This window comes from Malaclemys terrapin, chromosome 15, assembly GCF_027887155.1.
Source record: "Malaclemys terrapin pileata isolate rMalTer1 chromosome 15, rMalTer1.hap1, whole genome shotgun sequence".
Lineage (NCBI taxonomy): Eukaryota > Metazoa > Chordata > Testudines > Emydidae > Malaclemys > Malaclemys terrapin.
The window spans coordinates 12371003-12397385 of record NC_071519.1 but is presented as its reverse complement, the minus strand read 5'-3'; the positions used below and the strand labels follow the sequence as shown (position 1 = coordinate 12397385).

Below are 26383 nucleotides of genomic sequence, written 5' to 3'. Positions count from 1 at the left end.
TCTCTCCCGTCCCCCCTGTGCGGAGCTGGCTCATTCTCAGGCTGTGGAGAAATTCAGCCCCAATCTACCAACCTCAGTATGTTCATTTCCCCATCATCACACAGCCATGAATGGATTTCGCCTAGGAGGCAGGGTCAGTATTAGCCCAAGGTGGGATCTAAGGCAGACAGAGGTGAAGTGACTTTCCCAAGGCTAAGCAGGGAGTCTGTGGCAGAGCAGAGAACCAAACCCAGAACACCTGCCCCCAGGCCTGTGCCTTAACCACTAGGCAACCCTTCCTACCCCAAGAAGCGGGAGACTCCTCTGTGCTTTGAGTGCATGGGTGGGCCAGGCACTAGACCGACCCACCAGGAGGGGGGAGGGGAAAAGGGACATGGGTGGGAAGCAAGAAGGGGAAACATCAGGAAGGGGAGCAAGGACTTGGAGAAGAAACAAGAAAGGGGGCAAGGGGCAGGGAGAGGGGAAAGACCCCACTGCTTGTCCCTCCCAGTTGCCACCTTCTTACAGCCATCACTGGCCCCCAGCTCCCAAAGAGGCCCCAAGCGGGTGTGAAGCAGAGTGAACGTCCTGTCTACACTGGGCTGTTAGTGAAGACAGCTTGGAGCTGAGTGCAATGATTTTGATACACTGTAACTCTCAGCCAGCCAGTGAAGCGGAAGGTTTATTAGATGACAGGAACATGGTCTACAACAGAGCTTGTAGGTACAGAGACCAGGACCCCTCAGTCAGGTCCATCTTGGGGATAAGGAGCCCAGACCCTGGTTCTGGGCGTCCCTCCATTTCCCCAGCCAGCTCCAAACTGAAAACCCCTCCAGCCCCTCCTGTGGCCTTTGTCTCCTTCCCAGGCCAGGAGGTCACCTGATCTCTTTGTTCTCCAACACCTTCACTTGGCACCCTGGCAGGGAAGGGGCCCAGGCCATCAGTTTCCTGGAGACAGACCCCTGTCCCCCCCCTGCCATCTAGGGCTCTGCAACAATCACACCCCCTTATCCCACCACCGAGATCCTTAAGAAATGCATAGGGGAAACTGAGGCACCCACACAGTAGTCAGAGAAAACATTATAAACATTCCCACTTCGTCACATGTAGTTTATTACTATTTTAATGAAGACATTAAGATCGCAATGATAGACACACATTCAATAAGTAGAATATGAAAAGTGCATAAATATGCCGAAAATTGCCAGTTGGTGGGAGCTGGGTCCCCCCCCCCAACATACACACCGTGCCCTTAAGGCAGGAGGGGGCAGAAAGGAGTGAGTGGGAGGCCCTCACAGGAGGGGATTTAGGGGGAGAGGGCACAACGGGGGCAGAAAGGGGTGGGGGCGGGGCTGGGGCCTTGGGGGAGAGGGCAGAGTTGGGATGGGGCACCCACTGGCAAAACCAAAAGGCAGAACCTATGCTAGGCCTGAAGTAGGGTTACCAACTTTCTGACCAAAACCGAACACCCTAGCCCCGCCCTTTTCCTGTGGCCCCGCCCCTTCCCCAAGGCCCCGCCCCCGGTTCACTACATTCCCCTTTCTCCGTGGCTCGCTCTCCCCCACCTTCACTCAGTGTCACTGGGCTGGGGCAGGAGGGTGGGTTGCAGGAGGGGGTGAGGGCCAGGAATGAGGGGTTCAGTGTGTGGGAGGGGGCTCCGGGCTAGGCAGGGGGGTGGGGTGCAGGAGGGGGTGAGGGCTCTGGCTGTGTGTGTGTGATTTTAAGGCCAGTCAAGACAATTAAATAATCCAGTCTAATCCCCACACACGTGACAGGCCACAAAGTCACCCCTGCACTGAGCCCAACTACCAGGATTAGACCAAAATAGTCCAGCCTTTAGGAGAATATCCTGTTGTGTGCCACAGGCGGAGCACAGGAGAGGCATAGGGGCACCAGCACCTGAGGCCCCTGCACTGGCAGGGAATTAGTTTGGTGAGATGTACCCAGCTGATCCAGGCAAGTGTCTTGTGCCCCATGCCGCAGAGGATGGCAGAAACTCCAACCCTGCCAGTCTGACCTGGGGGAAATTCCTTCCTGACCCCAGAAATGGAGATCAGTGAGACCCTGAGCATGTGAGCAAGGCACCAGCCAAGCACCAGAGAGAAAGCCCAGCATGTTTTCTATCTCACCTCAGAGCACTTGCTTCAGCACCTCCTGCCCCCTCCTGCCACCTCCATGTGGGGTGGAGAATCCATCATTGCCCTGCGTACTTTGTTCCAATGTTTAATCACCTGATTTCAAATGTGTCCCTTATTTCTCATTTTAGTTTCTCTGCCATTAACTTCCAGCTGTTGGTTCTTGTTCTGCCTTTCGCTGCTAGGTTAAAGAGCCCTTCAGTACCCAGGAGTTTCTCTTTGGGAGGGGATTTACGCCCTGTCATCAAGTGACCTCTGGGTCTTCTCTGTGATAAACAGAACAGACTGAGCTCTTGTCTCGCACTGGAAGGCAACTTTTCAGCGCTTTTTTTTTTTTTTTTTTTTGTAGCTCTTCTCTGCCCCCGTCCAATTTTTCATTCTTCGTCTTAAAATGTGGCCAACACGACTGTGTGCAAGCGTCCAGTGCTGATCTGACCCATGTTGTACACAGAGATAACACTAGTGCCCTATTTCTAGTCACTGTTCTCCTGTCTATACAGCCAAGGATGGCCACAGCATTGCACGGGGATTTCATGCTGAGTTGTTTGCCTGTTATCACACCTAAATCCTTCTCCGAGTCACAGAAGTCTGGCCTTGCTCTTTAGTAAAGCTCAGTGTGTTTGAATGGCCACAGCTGCCCAAGTGCTCCGTAACATACACAAGGGAACCCCCTCCTCAGCCACCTTCCGCTGCTGCTGGGCTCTTTTCTCTTCCTTCTTCTCCAGGATCTGGATGTGTCATTGTGGGGGGAGTTCTCCTCCTCTCTGCCTGTGAGCGATGTGACCCCCCCACCCCCGATGGACTCACCAAACCCAGGATTCCTTCAGCCTGAAAGCAGAGGGGAGCTGTCACCTGCTCCCTCCTTAACACTCCAGTCCCAGGCCCTGAATTCCCTCCCAAAGCACAACAATCCACACTGGGCCCAACTCCTCTCTCTGGTGATTTCCTTTCTCCCACAAATCTGTCTTGAAGACACGATCCTGGGAACAGGTGAGCACAGCCCCTGAGATTTACCCTCCCAGTCGCCAAGGGGCAGTTCGCCCGATTACACAGCTCGGGAATGTCGGCTTTTTCTTTTCTCCTTTCAGAAGTAAATGGTTGTATTTCTAGTCTCTTTCTCTGACCCCCCGATTTGCTGCTTCCAATTCTCTGTTGTACACACCAGCCTGGAGCCATCCTGCACTGGGTACATGGGGGGCTTCCAGGATCAGACTCTAAAATAGCTTTGGAGGGAAATTCTACCCCCCACTCCCCCGCAACCCCGACCTGTTCCTGGGAGGTGCCGGTAATGACCCAGGCCGCCGAGCACCATGGAGCGAAGAGACCAATTTTATCAGTAAGTCAGACCCCCCTGGACGCCCGCTGCCTGGGTCACCTCCCCCCAGGTGACGCGAGTCGCCCTCCAGAACCGTTGCTGGGCCCGGGGGCAAACACACGAGCCAGAGGGACGGGTAGCTCCCAGCCCTGAGCTCCCCAGTCACCGCTCTGCCGGTGCCCCTCACTCCCAACCCGCAGACCTTCCACGCTCTATCTGTGACTTCTGCTACCAAACCACCAATGCGCTAACTCCTCTTGGGAGACATTTTTCTGCACAATACTGCTGCTATTCCAGCTATTGACTCCAGGAAACATTTTCCTTAGCCTGGTTCCGTGTGTCACTGGTTTGTCTAGCAAAGGTCAGTCCCTGGCCGTGTGGTCCAGACATCCTCATTCACATCAAGCTTCCAGTTCAGAATCATTTCCCATTCCTGCTCTGTGGGAGGGGAGACTTTTCAAAGTGCTCTCTGTGCGACTGCAAAGAGAACAAACCCCAGATCCCCCCTGTGCTTTGGGAGCCAGGTTTGCTGTGTGAATTCTGGATTTCAGATGACTTCAAGCCTGGGCATTGTGATTATTTACTAGTTTCTCTGGCATTGGGCCACTGTTGTGCTCCCAGCTGTGATGGCCAAGTGGTTAAGGCGTTGGAGTTGAAATCCAATAGGGTTCCCCTGCGCAGGTTTGAATCTTGCTCACAGCGAGGCCTGTGGTTTAGCCAGTCTCTAACCCAGGCAATACCTCTCTACAAACCCCTAAGACACTCAATTCTCTCCCCAGCCCAAGTAAATCCTGTTCTGCTCCTTTCATAGAGACACCACCTCACACTGTGTCCCTGAGGTGTCAGGCAAACTCTCAGCACCTGAAGCCTCTGCCACTCACCTAGCGCCCCATAGATCAGCCATAATCCTGGCTGCTGCTCCTCTCTCTAGAGTGTGAAAGGAGGCGAGTCAGCGACTCCATGGGTGCTACGGGGCTGCAGAACCAACAGAAAAAAAAATAGGTGCTCAGCACCCACTGGCAGCCAGCTCTGCCCCTGCACCTCCCACCTGCTAGCAGGCCTGGCTGACAAGTCCTCCTCTTCTCCTTCAGTGCCTCCTGCGTGTCAGTAATCCAGTATGCTGGAGGAGTGGGGAGAGGAAGAAATGGGGCAGGGTGAGGGCTTGAGGTGGAGCAGGGGGTCAAGCAACCCCCGGGAACTCTCAAAGTCAGCACCTCTGAGTACAGACGCCTTCCCTGAGTCTGAGCTACCAGGATCCCAGCCACAGAGCAGGTGGCAAAAGTCTCAGCCTCCCTGTCCCACACATGGCTCTGGGCACCACCAGGAATCGTTTGGCTCCTGGCACACAAGGCAACTTAAAAACGGAGTCCCTGGACAGCAGTTCAAACCCTGGCCCCTTCCATAAAGAGCCTGATGCTCTACGGACTGAGCTAGCCCGTCTTGCTAAGAGCCTCCACCCCCCTTCTTTTTCTCCACGGCCACTGCCAATTCCTCCTCCTCTTCCTCCCTCCTGCACCTCAGGGTCACTAAATCTCCACATCTAGACAGCCGCTCCCCCCCCCCCGCTGCACCCTAATCCCCCATGCCTGAGCCTCCCTGCCAAAGTCCTGCACCTGGCTCCAGAGAATTAAGTCTCACATCTCGCTGGGAACTCCACTTCTTGTGCCCATAGAGTCTCGGCCCCCCTCAGTAGATGATCCAAGAAACACAAAGGTGGTTTGGGGAGCAAAGACTGAGGGGGAGTCAGGGGGCGAAGAATGACAATATGGGCCGTGCTCTGGGCTCGGCTGGTGGAGAGCAGAGTCTGGTAGATCTGTGGAATCTGCCCTACTCTCCGTAAAGCAAACGACCTCAGTGTCTTCTGTGCTGGAATTGTATTTTCCACAGGGCAAAATGATTGGCAGAAACCATTTGCTTAAAGAAAACTAGTGCTCTACATGAGGTTCGAACTTACAACCTCAGCATCACTCCCCTGCTCTATAAGTACTGTGCGCTAACCCATTGGGCTACTGGAGCCTACATTTAGGGGCTTCTCTCCTTGTTTCATGGCTGGATTAGGGGGCGTGTCGGGGGGTGCATTAACTAAAACAAATCCATATTAAAGGCTGCAGGATGGCAACAACAGAGGTGGGGAGCCTTCTTCCATGTGATAGAGCTGGGTCCCCCCTTCCGCTGCTGAGGGGAAGATTGGTGCTTTGAGCCCACCCCGTGCTGGAACGTCTCATGGGTGAGATTAACGAGACTCTTGAGAAGAGAAAAGAGAAGAGAAGTCTTTTCTATTCCTGCCGAGCTCCATTGGTCTCCTATGGCCCTTTCGGCTCTCTGCTCCCCTGCTGGGGAGATGCAGAGACAAGCCCCCATCTGGGTGAGTCACCGAGAGGCTGTAGCCCATGGAGTGTCTGTGCGAGAGGGGTAGGGTTGGATTGGGCTCAAGGGGAAAAGGCTCTGTGTGATAGGGGGTGGGGGTGTGTCTTAGGATAGAAATGATGGAAAACACAGGGGTAGTGACAGTGAAGCCACGTGTCTGAGTGTTATGACCCTGTGTGGTGCTGCCGTTCAACTTCCCCTCCTATGGTCTCATCTTTCATTGAATCCAGCATTTTTTCACCTAGCATCACCACACAGGTGTCCCAGACGCCTCAGATACAGAGTGTCCCTCTGCCAAGGCCTGGAACTGATTTCAGCTGCTGGACAGCTCTGCTCAGTTTTTACACATTTGCACAGGAAAATGCTGAGTGTTTAAATTCATTTCAAGCCCCCCTCCCCCCATTCAGGGAATTTCTGAACACACTGGAGATGGGTCTGGAAATCGATTTTCATTTGAAAAAGGTTTTAAAGGGAATCACTTGGATTTGAAGTAGGAACCCATCACCCTGCAGGCAAATATTCAACCAGGCAGCTGTACTCTCAGCAAAGAAGGCCCTGTACAGCCCAGAGCAGGAACAGCTTTGAACCTGGGGGTTAGTAAACTTTATCTCTATACAAACACCACAGCTTACAAAATCCCCACTCCCGCTCTGTGTCACCAGAGCACAACAACTCTCCTTGGAGCACACACAGCTCCCCAGCTCCCTGCCCGTCAGCTTCTCCAGCATTGCTCCAATCCCTGAAAGGGACAGGGCACCGGTAACTAGAACCCCTTCATCCCCATAGAATTAATGCCCAAATAATTCCATTTCGACGTAGAGCTCCTCTGAGCGTCAGCCCTGTCCCTGTGTAGCTCCCCAGCAGTGAGTGTGGCCTATAATGCAGAGGCCACGTTTTTATAGTTTGAGCATTTGTGGTTCTCTATTGTGTCTCATACGGCAGATCTGGTTGTTAGGATATTCGGACCTGTCTGCAAAGGCCTAGACTTTAAGAACTTAGGTGTATTCTTATCACTTAGCTAGTTATAGAGGTACAAAACAAGAATCAAAATCACAGTCTGCACCAAAAAATTAACAATTCTGTGCACTATTCTGTTCACTGCAGGGAGCTTCCCCCCACCAGCCCTGAACAGAATATCACTGCCAGCCTCCAGCTCAGGGCTGATCCTTCACTTCCCCCCATGCAGCTCTAGGTGAAAGAGCTCCCTACGCACCCTGAAGGGGAAAATCCACAAACAAATCTTCACTTTGCTCTCACACCTCTAGGGGCCCAGGCCAGCCCAGTACTGATTCCAGCCCATGTCGGGTGAGGAGTTCCTGCTGCTCCCTATTGACAAACACTGACTTTGTGCTGGACTGGGGGGGCTGTCCCATTTTGCAAGCAGGTACTTCCTGTTTCTGGGAAGGAAGAACTAAGGCCCTAGTGTTAACTCCCTGCTGCACCCTGCTCGGCAGAACTCCAGAGCCTCACCAGGCGGGAGCCTCCTTTGCCAGCCACCCTGTGACAGGAGCAGGCTGTTTCCACAAGACATGGGGAGTTCGGAGCGACGGAGCAGAGGAAGAAGTCTAGAGAGACCAGTGGGAGCCCCATGTCCTGAGCTAAGAGAGCTAGTGCCTGATAAAGAGCCTTCGCCGCGGAGAGCAGCCAGCAGTGGCAGTGGGAGGGACCAGGGGCCGGAGAGGAGCCCCGTGCCTGGTGGCGAGCAGTGGGCGAGAGAGAGGGGGTAGAAGGGAGAGGAACCAGCAGGCAGGGGGGCCTCGGGGCGCATCGCAAGTGGAGGGGGTTGGGCTGGGACCGCTTTGGAGCATGTTACAGCAATAAAGTCTCCCCAAACTCTCTAGGAAGATAGGGGTGGGAGGAGCAACCCCTTTGGCCTGGTAGGCAGTAAGCATCCTTCCCAGTAGGGCAGAGACCATGCCCATAGGCAGATAGACCCAGCCTAGCCCATAGGAGACTGGGGGAGTGGAGCAGAGGAAGAGGATGCAGGCAACTGAACATGACAGATGTTCATGGAACGAGAGACAAAGTTTGAGTGTGAGTTGGCCAACGCAGTAGAGAAGAACAGAGAGAGAGAGAAACCTAGGAGGAAGGAAAGAAACTCGGAACAGGGAGTTACCCTCATGGATCCAACCTTCTGCAAGGGAGCACACACCACTCCTGGCCAGAGAGATGATTAGCCCCCACAAAAGGCAACATCTCCCTTGAAGCCACAGCTAGTCAGGAAACCCACACCCAGGTAACGGGACGTCCCTGCCTGGAGCTAGGGGGGCTGTGACCAGAGCCCTCCCCAAACCAGACACTGATCTCACCGACAGAGACAGCTACTCTTGTCCCAGCTGGGCAGGTCTTGCCTGGCATCAACAGGATTCACGCTGTCACTGCTCTCACTCACTTTCCATCTGACCTCGGGGCTGGACTCCGTCCCCGCCACTTCTTTCCCCTTGGTATGAAACACAAGACAAGAGGAAAAAAAAAAGCAATGGTGGCGAGGCTCCTCTTCTCGCTACTCCTGCACCCGAGGGCCCTGGCTTCAACCCTCCTTCCGTTCTGCCATCACAGCTACAATTAGAAATCTGCACCCTGGGCTCACTCCTGGTTGTCTCCCCAATCCTTGGCGTTGTCCAGCATGTCTCCCTCCACAGTAGTCACCTGGCCTCATCTTAGACTCCATCTTCATTCTGCTCTTCTCCTTCCCAGAGCTCCTGCTCTGCTCCTCAGACCTGCCTTTCCTCAGTTCTGCATGCAGAGGGGAAGGGGCATCATGGGAACACACACGCCCCATTCCAGACACCACATAGCATCCATCGGGCTACCAAACCATGTCACCTTCGTCCAAAAGCCACACCGCATCCTGAGGGAGCAAAAAGCCCTCGTGAGCCCAGCACACACAAAAGCCAGGAAAAGATTCACACCCAGCCCAGCCACATTGGGCGCTTGCCCCCACTTCCTGACCACAGGTCCACGGGGCTCATGGATGGAGAAGTTTGGTGGCAGTGGGGACCCTTGAAGGACTAGCTCAGCATGTGAATGAGTGACTGGGATATATGTGGGGGGGGCTGGACTGTGGGGTTGGGGTGTCCAGCAGGACCCAAGGGAAGGGACTAGGGGGAGAGGAGGATGGGGTTACCAGGGTGCACTGTGGGGATGGGGGATTTAGAGACCCCAGAGGGGATGGGCGGGGGCAGGTTGGAGGCCCCACGGTGGCTGAAAAGGGGAACTCGGCAGGTTGGGGGTAGCAGAGAGTGGAGATGAGGAACCTCACACACTGGGGTCCTAGCGGCGCGAGGGCAACACGTGCCTGAGGACGGGAGAGGAACACGCTCCTCCCCCTGTCAGCCCCATTTCCGGGCCCCGACCTTCTCCTCATGGCGTCCTCAGCGCTGCACTCACTTCCTGTCCCCAACTTCCGCTTCCGGCCAGGCGCTGCGCACCGGATACCGGAGCCTCCCCCCGCCCGAACAGACAGTGCCCGGCCCGCACTGGCCGCTGGGAGAAGCGGTCTCGGGAGCAGCCCGGCGCGCGGTGCTGCTGGTGCTGCGGTGGCTGATGGGAGCTGCGGGCCGGGCACACACATCTCCCAGCAGCCACCGCGGCTCCTGTTCCCCTCCCCCCGCCGGCCGCAGCTGGTGTCTGACCCCGCAGTGGGGGGGGGGGCTCTCCGAGGCCCCGCCCCTTCCCCGAACCCCGCTCACGCCACCCCCCCTCCCCCGGTTCTCCTCGCTGGCACTGGGGCGGGGCACAGGAGGGGGCTCCGGGCTGGGGCGGGGGGTTGAAACTTTCCCTGGTGCCGGTGGGTCCTTCGCGTCCCCCCCCGGCCCCGCCCCAACTCCAACTCCACCCTTTCCCCTGCCCCGCCCCCATTCCAACCCCTTCCCCAAATCCCCGCCCTGGACCTGCAACCCCCCTCTGCGTTGGGGAGGGGCGCTCCAGCTGGGGGTGCAGGGATGAGGGGTTGTGGGTCACTGGCTCCGGCAGGGGGGTTGGGTGCAGGAGGGGTTGTGGGTCGCTGGCTCCGGGAGGGGGTTGGGGTGCGAGGGGGGCTCTGGCTGGGGGGGCAGGTTCCGGGAGGGGGCAGGGATGAGGGGTTGTGGGGCGCTGGCTCCGGGAGGGGTTTGACCTGGTGCAGGTGGGGGCAGTTGGAGGAGAGGAGGAGGGAACCTGCCTTAGTCCTGCTGCGCCGCTAACCGGACTTTTAACGCCCCGGGCAGCAGTGCTGATCGGAGTCGCCAGGGTCTCTTTCTGGTCAAAAACCCGACACCTGCAACCCTAGATCCCCCCTGCGCCCAGCCAGCCCGGCCTGCCCCAGATACCCCTAAGCCCAGCCAGCCCGGCCTGCCCCAGATCCCCCCTAAGCCCAGCCAGTCCGGCCTGCCCCAGATCCCCCTAAGCCCAGCCAGCCCGGCCTGCCCCAGATCCCCCTAAGCCCAGCCAGCCCGGCCTGCCCCAGATCCCCCTAAGCCCAGCCAGCCCGGCCTGCCCCAGATCCCCCTAAGCCCAGCCAGCCCGCGCTGCCCCAGATCCCCCTAAGCCCAGCCAGCCCGGCCTGCCCCAGATCCCCCTAAGCCCAGCCAGCCCGGCCTGCCCCAGATCCCCCTAAGCCCAGCCAGCCCGGCTGCCCCAGATCCCCCTAAGCCCAGCCAGCCCGGCCTGCCCCAGATCCCCCTAAGCCCAGCCAGCCCGGCTGCCCTACTCCCACAGGCCAGATCAGGAGATCAGATGGCAACAAGCTCAGCTGGTGAGAAAGCCCCAGATCAGCCAGACACAGGGACAAATGCACCCCGGGCCCAGAGTGACACAAACACGCTGACAGAGCACAACGCACATGAACAAACTCCACACACAGGTGCATTCACACACACATACGCATGCACTTTGCAAACATACACGCACACATACATATGCACCCATCACAGACACACACGTCACAGACACACAAACACAGATACGCACCCAACACACGCATTTGTCAGACAAAGGCACTCCTACACACTGCTCAAACATACATGCACACATGCACTGCTCAGATACACTTCGACACATTGCTCACACACATTGATGCATGCTGCTGTCACATACACACTGCACACACACACTACAGACACATTCTTGCACACCCATACACACTGCTCATACAAATACACAACTGCACACACACTTATACACATTGGTCAGACACTGCCCAGATACACACTGCTCCCAATCTCCCCTCGAGCCCTCGCCCTTCCCCCAGGCCCTGGGGCTCAGGTGGTGCTGGGCAGGGTGGGGGGCAGGCCCCGGCTCCCTCTGGCTCTGCTGGGCCTGGGCGTCTCCAGCAGCCAGGCCTGTCCCTTCCCTGGCTGGGTCGCTGCCCCTTGCGATGCCCAGGGACCAGGGCAGAGAACCTGAGCAGGGACTGACTGGGACAGGGGGTTGTGGTTACGGGGTATCCAGGGCACCAGTAAGGGGGCAGATTCACTGGGGCACCAGGGCTGTGCGGTTAGAGGGAGTGGGGAGTCAGGACTCCTGGGTTCCATTCCCATCCGTGGGGAAACACCGGGTTGAGAATCACAGGGGCAGGTGCACCGGGCACTGGGGCTGTGGGGTTCTCAGTATCTCAGGACCCTGCCCTGTGCCCACCCAACCCCCAAAGCATCTCTGGGGCCCTCAGTGGGAGGAGCTGCCCCACCCCAAATCCTTCACCCCCCGCACCCAAACTGCCTATCCGGGCTCCACATAATGACACCGAAGGGGAAGGAGACTCAGGGATTCTCAGCTCTGCCAGCAGCTGGATCCATCTCTGAGGGGAGCCCGAGGCGTTGGGTGAGCCGAGAACAGACCCAACAGGCACCCCCGAGGGAGATGGAAACCCCAACTTTAACTTTTTTCTGCTCAGTTTCCCTGGCACAACAGGGCCCTTATCTCGGTTGGGGTCAGGACAGCGCCTGGCCCAATAGGGCCCTGATCTCTGTCGGGGTAATGAAGCTTTAGGGGCAGAATGGGCTGGCAGGGGGAGGCGTTTGGGCTCAGGAGGATCCATGGAGGAGGCAACTCCTCACCCCGCGCTGTCTCCACCCATCTCCCCCATCTCCTCACTACAGGTCGATCCAGTGAGAGAGACAGCCCTGGCCCCGAGGGGACCCTGCCCCTGGCTCTTCCTGACCCCTGTCCTGCTGGCCGCCGGCCTGGCCCATTTCAGACCACGTGACGCCTACGAGCGGTTCCTGAGAGAACATGTTGATTTCCCCAAGACCAGCGCCACCAATGGCCATTGCTACGGCAACCTCCTGCTGTGGTGCCAGAACCTGACTGGCCCTTTCTGCAACCCCCCCCCACCCTCATCCAGCCCCAAGCACCGAGGCAGAGCCCAGCAGGATCCGTGTGACCTGAGGCCAGGGAAGGCCCATGCGCTTTGACACAGCCCTGTAGAGCCCAGGCGCTGGCCATGATCTGGGAGCAGGGGGTCCTCTACTCCCCCCTTTGGCTCCTGGGCAGCCCCGTCGCTGGGGGCTTGGGGGCTCTTCTCCTGCCCCATCCCTGCCCCACTGGGCAGCGCCCGCCAAGCATCTCCACAGGGACATTCAGCGTCCCCCCGGGCTACTTCCTATGAGATGTCTGGAGGCCGTGGGACTGGGGGTCTCTGGGCTCCCGGCCTGGGTAACTCCCAGAGACTCCGATCTCCCTTGCACGTCTGCAGGTGCCTGGGGATGCGCCTGGGTCTCAGCGCCTCGGGGCTCTGCGGTCAGGGGCTTCAGCAGCTTCTGGGCTGGAGCCTGCAATGTGCATCCTCCATTTTTGGCGTCTGCCTAGACTGAGCTGAGCTGCTCCCTTTCACATGGTGCTGCAGTTGTAGCATGTCCAGCAGGGCTGCGGGTGGGGGCCTTGTCTTCCTCTGCCTAGGCTATGGGGTTAACTCCTCCCAATCCAATGCGTGGCTGGTACAGCCCGGCACATACTGCGCTGCCCCTTCCGTCTCCTCCTTCCCATGCAACAGCTGCTTTGCCGTCTCACAAGAGATGTGATGAGTGGGGGCCTCAATCGGCTCCTGTTCGCCTCTAGAGTCTGTCAGAGGGAGAAAGGGCAGGAACACAAATTAGAACAAAACCTTGAAGGCTGAACATCTGGAGCAGGGCAGTTTTCCACGGCACATCGCCCCACTTTGCTAATGCTCATTCGCAACTTCCCTGAGAGCCGGCATTTCTTAACAAGAGCATCCAACCCCCCAACCTCTGCTACCCTGGGGGCCGGCAATGGCTAAAGGGAGTCTGGGAGAATTTCTCCTCTCTCCACATGGCTCTGATGACGGAGGGAATCACATGGGAGAAGCTGTAGGGTGACCAGACAGCAAGTGTGAAAAATCAGGACAGGGGGTGGGGGGTAATAGGAGCCTATATAAGAAAAAGACCCAAAAACCGGGACTGTCCCTATACAATCAGGACATCTGGTCACCCTAGAGAAGCTGTGTGAATGTCGGGCTCTATGGAGTGGGGGTGGGACGTCAGACGTGCACTTTGCCCCCTGCGAAGAGGTCGGTACAATACTCAGATCGGTCCCCTAGGCTCAGCTCTGGTTCTCAGAGGTCCTGAAAACCCTGTCCCACAAATCTCCACGCACATTTCCGAAAGAACAGAGTCAAAAAGCCACCTGCCCTGTCAGCGGGACAAACCTGGAATCCTGTCCGACTTCCTGGTTCTCTCGGTCGGCTGCAGTGGCTCAGGGCGACCCCTTCTGCACATCCGTGAGACAACCGGCCATCAGGTCAACCCGTTCCCTTCAATGGGGTTGAGCTGGGGGCCGAGTGGGGACTGGGAACGTTTCCCCGGGCAGACCAGACTCGGCCTGCCGGGCAGGGTCCGGACCAGGCGGGGCAGCCGCAGGAACCGTTGTGGGGGGAAAGGATTGGGGCCGCTGAGACAGGGACCCGGCCATCAGGCAAGCTGCCTGGGGCTCCCCGTCCTCGGCCGCAGCAAGGGGATGCTCCCCGCTGCCGACAGGATCGGGCCCCTGGACCTCCGAAATATTTTTCTTTTCCTTTCTCATGACCTGCACCTCAACCCTCAGCACAGAGCTCCCTCCCAGACCCCACACCCCCTCTGGCACCCCAGCACTCTGCCCCAGCCTGGAGCCCCCCTGCACCCAAATTCCCCCCCAGAGCCTGCACCCCTCACCTCCCCTGGCATCCCAACACTCTGCTCCAGCCCAGAGCCCCCCTGCACCCCAATTCCCCCCCAGAGCCTGCACCCCTCACCTCCTCTGACACCCCAGCACTCTGCTCCAGCCTGGAGCCCCCCTGCACCCCAATTCCCCCCAGAGCCTGCACCCCTCACCTCCTCTGACACCCCAGCACTCTGCCCCAGCCTGGAGCCCCCCTGCACCCCAATTCCCCCCCAGAGCCTGCACCCCTCACCTCCTCTGGCATCCCAACACTCTGCTCCAGCCTGGAGTCCCCCTGCACCAAACTCCCTCCCAGAGCCTGAACCCCTCACTCCCTCCCACACCCCTATCCTCTGCACCAGCCCAGAGCCCCCTCTTGCACCCAAATGCCCCCTGAGCCTGCACCCTTCACTCCTCCTGTACCCCAACACTCTGCCCCAGCCCATAGCCCCCTCTGGCACCCAAATGCCCCCCAGAACCTACACCCCTGATTCCCTCCTGCACCCCAATCCTCTGCACCAGTCCATGCCCCCTCCTCCACCAAATTCCCCCCCAGAGCCTGCACCCCTCACTCCCTCCTGCACCTCAACACTCTGCTGCAGATGCACAGGCTGCTAGGCAGCCATCTTGGTAACAGCAAAGTTGTGTCTATGTGTCTCTGTGGTGTAATGGGTCAGTGCATATAGCTGTTAACTAAAAGGTTGGTGGTTCAAGCCCACCCAGGGATGGTGATAACTCTGTGTTACTTCTTTGCTCCTCACGACCTGCTGGGAGCCTCAACGGCCCCCTTTTGCCACCTCAAAAATGTCTCCCTTGTCCTCAGTGGTTTCAGCTGATGGCCCGAAAAGTGAGCTGGATGCCACTCAGAAACCCATCTCCCAGCAGCCATGCCGGGGGCTCGGTCTTAATCCTCAAGGCCGAGCGCAAAACCTTCAGCCGGGAACATTTCGCTCCCTTCCCGCCTCCGCCCAAGGGGCAAGGGAGAAACGGACAAGACACGCCGGCTCAAAGACGCCTCCCTCCCACTTCCCTGTAGGCTGCACACAGCTCTTGGCCTGCCTCATGCCTCGTCAGGGAAACGCGGCCATGCTGCCCAAGCCTGAGTCACGTCCCCAGCCTGGCCCGCCCCGGCTAACGGAGTCAATGGCAGGGTGAGTCGGGGCCGCGTAACCCGCCCTCCTGGGGCTCCGGGGCTGGGGAAGCTGGGGCCGCACCGCCCTCTCTGGAGCTGGGAGGGAGGTTGGGGGCACGATGAGGCCTGGGGCGGGAGTTGGGTGCTGCAGTGCGGGGGCTCTGGGCACCAGTGGGGTTTGTGGAAGGGGCGGGGCCTCGGGCAGAAGGGGCGGGGCAGGGGGTTAGTCTCCCTCAGCTGGCGGTTCGCGCCCCACCCATGGTGTTGCAATGAAAGAGGCTGCCCAGTCTGCACTGGCAGCGAGGTTCCCCCACTAAGTGGTCACGCAGAGGCTGCAGGAGACAGGCAGGTGGCAGCAGGGGAAGGGGCGACACAGGAGCTCTCAGCACCAGGGTGAAGGACAATGCAGTGGTGCGGCAGCGACACAGAGTGAACAGGGCAAACCGAGAGCCCGTTGAGGGAGTGGTGGCAGCAGAAGCTGAGGTATCGCTCGATGCCTTCCTCTTCTTCCCCCACCTCTGGGGCTTTGCTGCCCAAGGGGAGGGGGTTGGGGGAAGGAGAGCGGAGGGGTCTGTTAAAGGAACATTGGATTGGCCTGTCACACGGCAAGGTGAGAAACTGAGGTGAAGGACACTGCCCAGCGTACTCTGGGGTGGGGGTTTTGCTTATGAGCGTAGATTTGAATTTATGATCGTAGATTTGAATTAACTGCGATTAATTGACAGCCCTAATTTTTACTATATTAATTAAACCCATAACTTTATTTACTCAAGCCTAAAAATTAGTGTCTCTTATTTTTTCTCTGTCCTAGCAAGAATGAATTGAATTTTGTGACTTTCTGGAAAGTGCAGAGAGATTAAATGTGGGGAATTCAGTCTCTGTGTTTGTGAGCTGATGTTTTCCCGCACAGGTCAGTACCTGCATTGAAATACCAAGGGGGATCTAAGGGCTGGGGTACGCTGGGCACTTCACTGGCAGAGCGACGTCTCTCCAGGTGTGAAAAATCCACACACACACCCCAAACCAGTAGAGTTAAGGTGACCTAAGACCTGGTTAGATAGTGCTAAATAAAAGGGAGAATTGTTCTGTCAGGGATGGGAAAACCCCTCCAGTCACTGTCTACTCCGAAATGCTATAGCAGTGTCATGGCAGCGGTTTAAGTATAGACAGAGTGAAACTAGACCTTGCTCCAGTTCTCAGTGTGGATGCTCAGGCACTAAAACTACACCAATAATGACAGTTTTGTCCTTCTGTAGTTGGCAGGATTTGAACCTGCGCAGGGCAACCCCAATGGATTTCTAGTCCATTGCCTTAACCACTCGGCCACAACTACTTGATATATGACTGTTTCACTACATGATGATTCTGTTCTCACTGAATTGTCACTTCAGATTGTTTGCTCAGACCAGCTTCCCCAGCACACTCATGGCTGCGCGTCAGTGTAAGTGACTCCTTGGCTGAACAGCGAGAATTCCTGCCCATTTCCCTTCCAGCTGGAGGAGGATAGAGTGTGTTTGTGTTAACGACATTGCTATAGATTGTTGTTCATTCCCCACTCTGACAATTCAGACAGTCCCTTTTCCATTCAAATCTCCAGCCCAGCATCCCAATAGCAGGGGGCAGGATTTCTCTGGGGCACTGAAATATTTCAGGGGGTTGGTGCGTGAACTCAGCCTTGCATTCCACCCTTGACGTTTCATGGACTAACAACAGCAGCATGAAGAGCCGAGCCAATATCTCCCTGTCAGGGATGCAGGTGCCATGTCCCCTCTGTCTGACCATCGCAATTGCAGGAGAGAAGGTTCACTGGAATCGAACCTCCTGGCTCAGACCACAGACACAGGAAGATTTCGCTGTTCATGGATCTGTGCAAAGGAAATTGTGTCTCTGTGTGAAATTGAGGTGGGAAATGAAACGTCCACAGGGTGGCCCAATGCCCTAAGGAATGTGGGTGAAGGACTCGGGCTGAGAAATGATTTAACAGGGAATTGTATCAATTTATTGGCCTGATTAAAAACTATGGCTAAAAGGGAGCCATTGATGTTAGTACTTGTACCTGTGTAGGGACACCCCAGTGCAGTGGCGTAGCTTTTAAGAGGAGGGGGAGCAAAGATAAAAAAGGCACCTCCCTTTGCTCCTCCTCCGGCTGCACCAACTCTCCCTGTCCATGGCTCCTCCGGCCCTGCCGTGCCACCCCCGTGGCCCCCCCACTCGCTGCTCTGGCCGCCATGCTCTGCCCCCCCCCACTCCTCCGGCCATGCCCGCCGCCCCCCCATGGCTGCCGGCCGTGCTGCGGGCCGCCAGCCTGGGCACCCCCCTCGCTCCTCTCTGGCCCAGCCGCGGCTGCCAGGCCACCAGCCTGCGTCTCCCCTCACTCCTCCAGCCCAGCCATGGCTGCCGGGCCGCGCTGCGGGCCTCCAGCCTGGGCCCCCCCTCGCTCCTCTCCGGGCTGGCCGCGGCTGCTGGGCCGCCAGCTTGCATCCCCCCTCCCTCCCTCCTCCAGCCTGGCCGTGGCTGCCGGGCCGCGAGATTGGGCCCCGCCTCGCTCCTCCGGTCCGGCCACGGCTGCCGGGCCACCAGCCTGCGTCCCCCCTTCCTCCGACCTCCAGCCCGGCCGCGGCTGCCGGGCCGCCAGCCTGCGCCGCCCCCTCGCTCCTCCGACCGCCTTTGGAAAGGCGGGGGAAGTGGCTGCTTCCCCTGCACCCCGCTAGCTACGCTAGTGCCCCAGTGGGTGTCAAGTCCATTGCCTTCACCAGGGGCATTCATTTATTTTATCAAGGTACAAATTTCTTGGCCAAGGTATAGTCAAGGTCTAGACTCCAGAGAAAACAATACACTGCTGATAATAAGAAGTATATACAAAGATTTTGCAGCCACTATGGGCATAACTATGATATATCATGTTTCACTCTATATCTGGCGCCACCACCTTTCCCTTTGGCCTTGTAGGTGACCAAGGGTAAAACTAAACATCTCCTCAGATACCAGGGAGTGTTTGTGTTCATTCCTGCGAGCTACACAGGGGTTTGATTTTGCTGTTTTCAATCCTCCGGCTCTGCCGGGATAAGGAACAATTCAGACTGTCACTGAACTGAAGGCGGAAGATCATTTTTTGACAGGGAGAGGGATGCCTCCTCTTAAGGAGCCTGTGCCGCTCCTGGTGGGACCGCAAGACATCCCAGAGGAGAGAGGGTGGCCAGCAAAGCAGTGACAGGGTGGAACGGCAAGTGACTAGCAATGTGGCCGGACAGTGGAGGGAGAAAGGGGCTTTCCCCCCAGGAGGTGAGAGGTGAACTCTGCAGCTGGAACTCTGGGTTTTCATTGACCCAGGACAGCAGCTGGGAGTGAGGTGCAGTGAAGGGAGGGGCACATCCAACGAGCTTTTGGTGTCTGGATTTAAGAGCCTGAGGCAAAAGGCCACTGCCCAGTGTAATGTGCCCCACCGCCAAAAGGAGCTCCGTGAGTGGGAACGGTAAGAAGCCCCACCGGGGGGCTGCCCTGCTTTCCTAGCACCTTGTGATGCTGGCTGCAGAATGAATGCTGATCTCTGGATGGCCTTCAGTGGGGATTTGGCATTCCAGGGAGCAGGGAGCAGGCTGGCCGGGTGTCTTTGTGGCTGTCTACTGGCCACACATAAGCATGGTCCTCCCCTCCTCTTGCCCCTCCTGTGACATTATTGACATAATCTGGGACCATATAGAACATGGTTTCAATCAAAGTCCTGTAGTGGCACCAAATCTTGTATAAAGGAGGTCAAATGAGGTGTCTAAGACAAGGTTATGGCTTGCTGGTTATAGTTATGCTGTTTATATGTGTGTATTCATTTTGTAGTTGAAGTTATGAATATTGGCTCTATACTGTCTGTATTGCAAACGCTATGCTTCTGGGTGACATCCCAGACAAGCTGAGATTAGCTCTGCCTAGCCTGCTTGATGGCCCATTAAAGACCATCAGCTATACAATTGACCCATGGAGAGAAGGCAAATACGTCTTGCAATTCAGCAAAATATGCAGGGACTGGCCCATGTGACTCCAGACTCCATTTTGCTGTAATTTTCCACGGTAAGAACAAAGAGGTGTCCTTACACCTGGAAAAGACTATAAAAGGCTGATGCCTGATCTCCATCTTGTCTTCAATCCTGCTTCATACCTCTGGAGGGACTTTGCTACAAACTGAAGCTCTGAACAAAGGACTGAATGACCCATCCCAGCTGGGGATGTTCCAAAGACTTGATTTGATTCTGCAGTTTATTCACTGCTACAAGCCTGAACCAAGAACTTTGCCATTACTGTGTGTAATTGATTCCATTTAACCAATTCTAAGTCTCATCTATAGCTTTTCCCTTTTATGAATAAACCTTTAGATTTTAGATTCTAAAGGATTGGCAACAGCGTGATTTGTGGGTAAGATCTGATTTGTATATTGACCTGGGTCTGGGCTTGGTCCTTTGGGATCGGGAGAACCTTTTTTCTTTTAATGGGGTATTGGTTTTCATAACCATTTGTCCCCATAATGAGTGGCACTGGTGGTGATACTGGGAAACTGGAGTGTCTAAGGGAATTGCTTGTGTGACTTGTGGTTAGCCAGTGGGGTGGGACCAAAGTCCTCTTTGTCTGGCTGGTTTGGTTTGTCTTAGAGGTGGAAACCCCCAGCCTAGGGCTGTAACTGCCCTATTTTAAGCGATTTGTCCTGAACTGGCACTCTCAGTTGGGTCCCGCCAGAACCGCATCGTCACACCTCCCTCGGTTGCTCTGTGGCTTTTAAGCCTTCCCTTGCAGCTGTCAGCACCATCCGCCTCTGCTCTAGGTGCCCAGAGGAGGAAAGGTGTGCTGGGCTCCAGCCTGGGACTCTTCCTCCCTCCTGCCTAGCCCTGACTATGAAGCCTGACCCTGGCACTGCTTTCTTCAAACGCCGTGTGGGCAAGAGGAAGAGGGTGGCAGCTGCAGGTACAAGGACCAAACTTGTGGGTATCAGGTGAAGCAGCGAGAAACACAACCATCAGGTCAACCCGCAGGAATCTCTAGCCAGACTGTTAAGTTCTAGGACCCCAACCAATGGGTCAGCCCATTGAACCAGCTGGACCAAAGACCTATCTCCAGTGGGTCAGTCACCCAGCAGGAGGGAAAAAACCTCACTCTGGGGCCTCCAGATACAGGGAAACCAAGCACATTGAGCTCCAGGGCTTTGCAGCAAACCAACATAGCCCTAGGAGGTCCCACTGAGATTTGAACTCAGATTCCAGATTCAAAGTCCTGAGTGCTGCACATTACACCACGGGACCTGCTGCTGTTTCCGTTTTTGGACCCCTGTGACTCTCAGCTGGCTGACTTGCACTCTGCACTTATTGCTTCCCACCAGCAGCTTCCTCTCGCAGGACTCTCTCTCCTCCTCCAGGGACTATAGTCCTGCTCTACCAGATCCGCGGGTCCTGCCCTGAGTCCCCGCATCCCCCTGATTTGTCTCTGTTCCCTGCAGGGTGCAAAAATGTCAGGAGAGGCGGCTCCTCCCTTCACTCGGTGGTCCTGCTCAAATCGGCCAGCTGTAGCCTCATCGCCCGGAACTCGGCCAGCTGTCGCTTGATCCAGTCGTACAGTCACACGCTGACTGGCTCCCCTGCCTGGATGCTCTTGTGGAAATCCCACAGGCGATGCTGCAGGACTTGGCACCGTTGGTTTCTTTAATGTTGTGGTGTTTGCCCGACCGCCGGAACAAAGCCGCCAACTCCTCCCTCCCGACTCCCATCAACCCCTGGTTGCCATAGAACCCTCTGATACTTTCCCGTTCTGCCAACAGCACCAGGCCTCGCTGCCCCGCCCCTTTATCTTGCAAACTCCGGATGTTCAGCTTCCAATATCCTCTGCCGTGGGTCAGGGAATTGCCCACATTGAGCACACGGTGAGAGCTGCGTGATCCGAAGTGTCCATTGGCACCACCCTGCACTGGGCTGTCGACGTGCTCTCCTTCACGTAAATCCGGTCAATGCGACTCCTGGCCCGTCCCCACAGAAAGGTGTACCCCATCTGCAGCTGGTGTGAGCTCGGGTCAGAGGAATAGGAGGCTACCGCCCGCCCTCCACTGGTTCCACTACGGACAAACACGTCCTCTAAGACAGCCTCGCTACAGAGCTGCGCCAGGTAGTGCTCATTGTAAAAACGTTTCCTCTGGCGGTTGGAAAACGGGACCAGTGGTCCTCAGGCCGGCTGACACAATTAAAATCCCCCCCCCAATATCAAACAGCGTGTGCTCCAGAGGAAGGGAGCCAGTTCCTTCCATTGATCTTTCCTTTCATGCCTTAACTGGGGACCATAAACACTAATATAGTGGTAACCAGTGCCACAGAGCACAAAGTCCACCATTAATGTCCTCCCTGGTCGAAGCTCCACCACCTCTGTACTCGCACCACGAATGTGAAGAACAAAAGTCCAACCCCATCGTTCTTCCCTGGCCTGGAGGTCCAAAAAGACGGGTCCTTCCTCCAATCGCCCTCTGCCCATCCATCTGCCCTAAGGTCAGTAATGTGCATTTCCTGAACGCCCACCATGTCCAAGTCCAGCTGCTCCAAGGCACTGAACATCAAGCGCCTCCTCCTGGGCCCCCGAATTCCTGCCCCACTCCACCTGGCCACTTTAACAGATGTCCCTTCCCCAGTACTGCCCTTGCTCAGCTGTGCACAGGAGCTTTCGTCCCCAGTCCCCGCGTCCTCTGGCACCTCTCCGAGGGCCACGCTCCCTCACTCTCTTCCCGCCATATTGGCTTGAGCAATAAATCCTGTGGGAAAGACAGCTCCGGTCGCTCATTGTTAAAGGTCAGGTGGGCCAACTATGAGCGATAGCTGACGCTCTGTTGTCCTGCTGGGGAGCTCAAAATGAGGGACTTGCCTCAGCTAAAGGGTCGGCTGCGCTCCCAGAGAACAAGCCACTCCTGCACAGAGAAGGAAGAAAGGGCTGTTGAAGCCTGGGATTGAACCAGGGACCTTTAGATCTTCAGTCTAACGCTCTCCCAACTGAGCTACTTCAGCAGCTGCATGGGGCCTTTTTGGCCTGCTGCTTCTCTGTCCGGGATGTTTTGGCAGCCGTGGCACACAAAACGGATGTCATTGGGAGCGGCACAGGAAGACAAGACTCGCTTTTGCCTGCCTTGCTCAGCTTGACTTGCTTCCTCGCCCCGTTCCTGCCTTAGCTCCCGGGTTGACCTGGTGGCAGAAGGGGACTGGGGGCCAGTGGCGTGGGGAGGCAGTTGAGCTGGACCCTGATCTAAACTAGACCCTGGTGGCCAGAGTCTGACCACCACTTGCCGCCACCCCTGTTGTCCTGGCTTCCCCCACTGGGCGTCATTTAGGGAGGGAAGTGGGGCTTCTCCCTCCCCTCCCCGATTTTCACACCGCAGAGGAGTGCGAACAGGAAAAGGAACGACTGCTCCACACTCCCACCAGAGGAACCCGATGCCCTTAGCTGCGGTGAGTAAGAAGTGTCTGTTGGCTGACAGGGCCTGTCCCCGAGGAGCTGGAACAGCAGCTGCCGCCTCCCCCGTCTGCTCCAGGCTGTGGGAAATGCTCATTGCCTGGCTGCCTGGGCGGATGCTGCCCCTGGAGAGCGTCTGTATTGGTCTGTCCACCTCCCGCCTTCACTGAGCCAGTCTGGTACGGTTCCAAGTGCCCCCTCCGGCTTGGCAGCTGAGAGTCTGTGCAGACATCAACCCCCCTGCCAGCCCCCACAGCCAGCAGCAGCTCTAGCCCCCCCCCCCCCAGCACCACAGGGGCACTCAATGCACTTCCTGTGGGGAAATCGCTCCTTATCCAGCCGCTAGAATGAGAGCCAGGGGAGAGCAGTGTCTGGCTCACCTTGGTGGAGAGAAGAGACCTGGTGAGTCCTGATCTCCTGCAGTCTCCCCCGCAATGCTGGTCTGTTTTATTGTCAGTGTAATAGTCACTGCTTCCCCTCGGGGCCATCCCTAGGGGGTGCAGGGCCCAGGACAGATCCCCAACTTTCCACCCCAGGCTCTGCCCCCACTCACCCCTTCCCCCAAGCTCCCACCCCTGTCCTGTCTCTTCAGGTCCTGCCCCATTCCGCTCCTCTTCCAGTGCCTCATGCACACCACTGAACAGCTGATCACTGGCAGAACTGAGAGTGTTTCAGGGGTTTGTACAGAGGAATTGCCCAGGTTAAAGACTGGCTAAAACACAGGCCTCGCTGTGAGCAGGATTTGAACCTGCGCAGGGGAACCCTATTGGATTTCGACTCCAACGCCTTAACCACTCGGCCATCACAGCTGTGAGCACAATAATGCCCCAGTGCCAGAGAAACTGGTAAATAATCACAATGCCCAAGCTTGAAATCATCTGAAATCCAGAATTCACACAGCAAACCTGGCTCCCAAAGCACAGGGGGGATTTGGGGTTTGTTCTCTTTGCTTAACCATGTGCAGTCGCACTGAGAGCGCTTTGAAAAGTCTCCCCTCCCACGGAGCAGGAATGGGAAATGATTTTGAACTGGAAGCTTGATGTGAATGAGGATGTCTGGACCACAGGGCCAGGGACTGACCTTTGCTACAGAAACCAGTGACACACGGAACCAGACTAAGGAAAATGTTTCCTAGAGTCAATAACTGGAATAGCCGCAGTATTCTGCAGAAAAATGTCTCCCAAGAGGAGTTAGCGCATTGGCGGTTTGGTAGCAGAAGTCACAGCTACAGCGGGGGAGGTCTAGCTTTGGTTTCTGGCCAACAGAGGGATGAGTTTTATTGTCTCCAAATTTCAGTAGAAAAATTCAGTCTCAAACTGTGTGGGGTGGGGGTTTCCCTGGTTTTCGTTTGGTTTGGTTTGTTTTTCTCATTTTAAATGTCCTGGATAATTTATCTGGGGAAACTGTTTGGACAAGGCCAAGGAAGAGTTAGAACAATTACAAATCTCCATGGGAGTGAGGGGGTGTCTCAGCGCTGGGGGAGGGGTGGAGATTTTCAGGGAGGGGAGTTGAGGAGATAAATGAGGCTTTTGCTCCAGCAGAGGGAGAGGTTTGGCAGGTTCATTTTTACCATGTGAATCCCCCGCCCCCTCCACATGCTCCCCTGCTGCTGCTGCCCCAGCTCAAACCCCACTGTCACCCCCAGCACGTGACCTACAGCTTCCTGCTGACAAAGCAGGGGATTGTGTGGGGGGGTGGTGGGAGATGGACTGGGTAGTATAAAATACTAAGGGTGGGATGGAGAGCAATAGGATGGCAGCTCCCCCATCCCAGGCTTAACAGAAGGACATGACTCCCCCACCACCCCCAAGCTGTCCCTACTCACCCTAGTATTACTGTGTCCTCTTGATTCTCATCATTCCACCAAGTTTCTGTGATGTCTATTATATCAATATCTTCCTTTAATACCAGGCACTCAAATTCACCTGGCTTAGTGTTTAGACGTTTAGCATTTGTATTTAAGCACTTATAAAATTTGTCCCTTATTAGCTGTCTGTTATTCCGTGATGTAATTGAATGAGACTCTTTTTCATTTCACTGTTTCTCATCAGATCCTACCTGTACATTATCATCTTCCATCCTCTCCTCCTTACTAGGACATAGAGAATCCCTGGTAATAGTTCCTCTCCTAACGGATGGCTCTGTCCGAATCCTGTGCTCCTCAGCACCTGTCGTCTTCCCCTCAGCTCTGATGGGTCATATCCACAGCTGGGATGGGTCATTCAGTCCTTTGTATAGAGCTTCAGTTTGTAGGAAAGTCTCTCCAGATGTATGAAGCAGGATTGAAGACAAGATGGAGATGAAGCATCAGCATTATATAGTCTCTTGCCATGTGGTCTTTGCTTTCTTTGTCCCAAGGACACTCTATCCAGCACGTGGCATAGAAAAACCTTAGAGTTCTCTCCAGAGGCAGGTCTCTGCATATCTTGCTGAGTCACAAGGTGTATCTGCCTTTTCTCAATGGGTGGATTGTATAGCTCATGGTCCTTAATGGGCCATCAAGCAGGCTAGGCAGAGCTAACACCAACTTGTCTGGGGTGTTCCCCGGAAGCATAGCACAACTTTGAAATACAGAAAGTATAGAGCCAATATTCATAACGTCAACTACAAAACTGATACACATATACAGATAGCATAATTATAATCAGCCAATCAGAACCTCTCCATAGACCCCTTCCACGACAAGCTTTATACAATATTGGCTGCAAATATAACACAATGGTCACAGTGGTGATCTATACAGTTACAGATTATGTCAATAACATCACAGCAGGTGACACGGTATCAGTGAGACTGATATTGGAATATTGCTTCCAGTTTTGGTGTCTTCCTTTGAAAAAGATGTTGTGAAATTGGAGCTGGGGCAGCAAAGAGCCACCAAATCTTCTGAGGGCTGAAGAAAAATTCCTTCTAGTGAGCGATTGAAAGAACTCAACCTGTTTAGCTTATCAAAAGAAGATTGAAAGGTGACTTCATAGAAGTGTTGAAGTACCGGAATGGAGAGAAAAGACTGGGTATTAAAGGGCTCTTTAATTGAGCAGAGAAAGGCAGAACAAGACCCAATGGCTGGAAGGTGAAAAGAGACAAATTCATATTACAAATAAGGCACAAATATTCAACAGAGAGGCTGATTCACCACAGGAACAAGCTACCAAGGAAAGTGGTGGGTTCTCCATCTCCTGATGTCATTTAATGGAGACTAGATGCCTTTCTGGAATGGGTTTGCCCCAAAAGTAGCTATTGTGTCATACAGAAGGCCTGTGACATGCAGGGGGTCAGATTAGATGCTCTAATGGTCTCTTCTGGCCATCAAGTCTACTAATTTCTGAAAAACTGAGTGTAGCATTGGGAGCAGCGTGTGAGGTTTTAATGTCTAGCCGGCTTGCTTCCTAGAATGAACACTCCTTGAATGGGGTGATCCACTGGGATTAGCTCAAACCTCCAAAGTGCCTGGCCAGAGGCAGGACATTAGCACAGCAAGGGAGGGGTGTGGCAGTGACATCACAAAGGCCTTTTGCAGGACCTCAGACTATTGGTCAAAGGTGCTGACCTCACAGAGAGATGCTGACATCAGCCAGGCAGGACAGGGACGAGGGGCCAGGGAAACCTCAGAGACTCCTGTGGCTTTGCTTCAGCAAGTCTCCTTCTCGAGGTCTCTCTTTAAGGACTGAGAGAATATTCCGGTTCACGTACCTGAGCGCCAGGAGGAACCTCTTTGAGTTTTCTCCTTCCCTTTGATTGATTTTACTAGAAAACAGACGTCCCTGTGTAGAAGGTAAGAGCCTCCTCGAGGTTTGAAACCTGTTCAGTCTGATCCATCTAGTGACAGTTGAATTCTAGGCGTGGAAAACACGAGCTTAAGGA

At 55.6% G+C, this 26383-nt stretch overlaps 4 non-coding genes across 4 annotated transcripts; 1 reads left to right on the top strand and 3 right to left on the bottom strand.

Annotated features, from left to right (window-relative positions):
• Positions 1–4049: 4049 nt before the first annotated feature.
• TRNAS-UGA (transfer RNA serine (anticodon UGA)) lies at positions 4050–4131 on the top strand. Its single transcript has one exon. It is a non-coding gene; the product is annotated as a tRNA-Ser (tRNA).
• Positions 4132–16309: 12178 nt separating this feature from the next.
• Positions 16310–16391, bottom strand: TRNAS-AGA (transfer RNA serine (anticodon AGA)). Its single transcript has one exon. It is a non-coding gene; the product is annotated as a tRNA-Ser (tRNA).
• A 5613-nt stretch (positions 16392–22004) lies between these two features.
• On the bottom strand, positions 22005–22077 carry TRNAF-GAA (transfer RNA phenylalanine (anticodon GAA)). The gene has a single exon. It is a non-coding gene; the product is annotated as a tRNA-Phe (tRNA).
• A 1169-nt stretch (positions 22078–23246) lies between these two features.
• On the bottom strand, positions 23247–23328 carry TRNAS-CGA (transfer RNA serine (anticodon CGA)). The gene has a single exon. It is a non-coding gene; the product is annotated as a tRNA-Ser (tRNA).
• Positions 23329–26383: the final 3055 nt, after the last annotated feature.